Source organism: Austrofundulus limnaeus, unplaced genomic scaffold (genome assembly GCF_001266775.1).
Source record: "Austrofundulus limnaeus strain Quisiro unplaced genomic scaffold, Austrofundulus_limnaeus-1.0 Scaffold238, whole genome shotgun sequence".
Lineage (NCBI taxonomy): Eukaryota > Metazoa > Chordata > Actinopteri > Cyprinodontiformes > Rivulidae > Austrofundulus > Austrofundulus limnaeus.
In genome coordinates, this window is record NW_013952640.1 from 375,138 (window position 1) to 378,378 (window position 3,241).

Below are 3,241 nucleotides of genomic sequence, written 5' to 3' on the forward strand. Positions count from 1 at the left end.
TGTTTGGTTGTATTTTGTTTGATTGTATTGATTTCGTGAATGCCATTTGAGTTGATATTGAACAAATAATATAATTTCTATTCATTTAAAGAGTTTAAATTTAAAGATTTAACCATCTCCTGAAGGCTGTTAGCAATAAGAAGTTTGAATGGTTACAATAGGATCTAATATGCAGGAGTACATGGGCAGCAAAACTCTTCACACTGCATTTCATCCACACTGACCAGAGACGAAAAACTTCTGATTTGTTTTTGGATTTTTTTAATTATTTGAAATTTAGTTACAACATACAAATGCTTAAAATCAAAATGTAGGGGTCACCTCGAGTGAAATAATAAGGGTCCATCAGAGGTCTGGGGTCAAAGACAGTTTCCTTGATTATTTCACTCGAGATGACCCCTACAAAAATAATAAAAATGCGTAAAAAATTAACAGAAARTTGGTTAAAGATGCAAAAACAAGGGTAGTTTGTTGCACTTAAAACAGATTTTAAGAATAAATGAATTAGATTAAAAATATTACACAGATTATCATAATTGTGATTTTAGTTTTCAAATCAGTTCAAACTTTATAAACGACATATCTTATGGAAAATAACCCAATGCAGTTTTCAATAAGAGCAAAATAGTAAAAAACAATAAATGTGAGTTTGAATATATAAACAAGACAGAATCATACAAGTGATAACATTAAATTCACACACAATAAAAGGTTATTCATATACAAGTTTTGTTACTTGTTAAATTTCCCAAGGCTGCATAGGCCTAATAAAAAAATTGTAGCACACAGCTGCCTAAATTTCTTTTTCAGCAGCTTATTGTTCATAAATCTACATTTAAAATCATAGATCATAATAAAATTATTACATTTAAAATGTATATTTTGTTAAATTGATGAATCCAGAGTTTAGRTGAACAAAAAGAATTCTGCAGCAGAGAGATTATCCAGCAATAAGAGACCAAATTAACTGGAAAAGGACTTCAAGTATACAGGATTTCAGTTAAATGAACTCAGCAACATCCCTGACATAATAAAGCTGAAGTCCAGCGTGGAGCGGCTGAGTGAACGTGGTCTGGACTCTGTGGAGGAGAGTCATGGTTTCAGAGACGCTGTAGAAGGACAGAACACCTGCTCTGTGGTCCAGGTACACTCCGACTCTGGAGGAACCAGGACCTGAAAGAGCAGTCGAGTTTTTATTGTACCAAAACGAACAACTGTGTTCGTCACAACGCAAGGCCCAGGATTTGTCATTGGATTCAAATCCACATTCATATGAAGCTCCTGCTCTGCTGATGTCCTTGTAGGAAACRGCAATGTCGACACTTTTCCCGCTCCACTCCACCTCCCAGTAACAACGTCCGCTCAGACTCTCTCTGCTCAGAACCTGTTTATAGTAAGTGAATCTGTCTGGATGATCAGGGTAAGGCTGTTTATGTTTCATCATTGTTACTTTCCTGTCTCCATCAGATAAGCACAGAAAGGTGTTTGCTGTGTTTGGATCCAGTGTGATTTCTTGAGAATATTTTAGAAAATCATCTCTGGATTTTGGTTCCGAGAGTAAAATCTCCACATCAGCAACAGCCACTAAGATGTTTGTCCACGTGTCATTCAAGACGTCCTGCAGTTTGTCTCTGAGCTCCTCCACAGCTGCTGTCACGCCCTCAAAGTACCTCAGAGGAGGAATCTTGATGCTGGATGAGAGTGTCGGCTCACTGAGTGCTGACGCTGAGGGGTAGCTGTGGAGAAACTGGTTGTGATCCTCTGTGAGCGAGAGCTGCTCCAGCTCAAAGTTTTTCCTCTTCAGCTCAGTGATCTCCTGTTCCAGCTTCTCCTGGAGCTCTTTGACTCGACTCACTTCAGTTTCCTGCTGGGATCGGATCTGCTGCTTCATATCAGAGCTCCTTTTCTGTATGAGACGGATCAGCTGAGCGAAGATCATCTCACTGTCCTCCACCGTTTTATCAGCAGAGACGCRGATGGTCTTCACCTCCTGTTGGAGAAGCTTCACATCTTTCTCACGGTTCAGGATGATCTGCTGAATTCGTAGTTGAATCGCCTCGAGCTCTAGCTGCTTCTCAGCTCTTTCTTCCGCAGCTGAGACGGTTTGATGGTTTTTATGGTCATCCATTAAGCAGAGATAGCAGATACACTGCTGATCGGTACGGCAGTAAATCTTCATCACTTCATCATGACAAGGGCAGATGTTCTCCTGAAGGTTCTTGGAGGGGTCCACCAGCTTGTGTTTCATAAACTGACCAACACTGTAGTGAGGTTGGAGGTGTTCCTCACAATAAGAGACAAGACAGACCAGGCAGGACTTCACAGCATTCAGTTTCCTCTCAGGGCAGACATCACAGAACACATCTTCAGATTCGGTATAGCAGCGTTGAGTCAAAGAAGCTTGGAGGTCAGATTTCTTCAGCTCCTCCACCAACTCTGCCAACACGGTGTTTTTCACCAGAGCAGGCCTTGGTAAGAAGTCCTTCCTGCACTGAGGGCAGCTGTACTGTCTCTTCTGATCCTCTTTATTCCAGTGAGCTTTAATGCAGCTCATACAATAGTTGTGTCCACAGGGAATAGTCACCGGGACCTTCAGGAAGTCCAAACAGATCGAACAGGAGATAGAACGTTGGTCCAGTTGAACGTTTCTCTGCGCCATTTCTCCTTTCAGTTTAGACAACACTCCTTTACGCCTGATCCAGGTTTGATCTTTGCTCTGAGCAACAGGTCTTATCAGTGCTGTTAAAACTTTATTACTTGTTGGTTACACCTATATTCAGTCATGTGTCCCAGACTCACCTCTACCTARAGTGGAAGCCACACATGTATGCCAGAGGTCCAGCCGTGACACCGCCTTCCTTAAAATGAGACTTATTTGAACTGACGCTATTTCCCTCTCTCTCCTGCCTTCTATTATCTTCCATGCTTTGCTGCTTGGGAGCCTCCTTTACAATTTCATCCAAAAACAGAAATTGTGGATATTATTTTTATGGATTTGGTTAGTAGGCCTGTCGCGATAGACAATAAATCAATTAATTGCACGATAACTTTTTTTGAGGTCGGTAAAAAAAAAGACGGCGATAAGTTTCATTTTCCTGCTTGTTTGTTTACTTCCTCTCTCTCCCTCTCTGTGCTCCGCTGCACAGGAGCTCAGCTGACTCCTCCCCTCCTGTTTTCTTAGTGTGGGAGGAGTCAACTGTCGCTTTAGCGTGAGAGAGAGAGAGAGAGAGAGAGAGAGAGA

General features: G+C 41.3%; 1 pseudogene; it reads right to left on the reverse strand.

Annotated features, from left to right (window-relative positions):
- Nucleotides 1-379: 379 nt before the first annotated feature.
- LOC106525711 (tripartite motif-containing protein 16-like) overlaps nt 380-3,241 on the reverse strand; it is a 13,294-nt pseudogene continuing 10,432 nt past the window's right edge.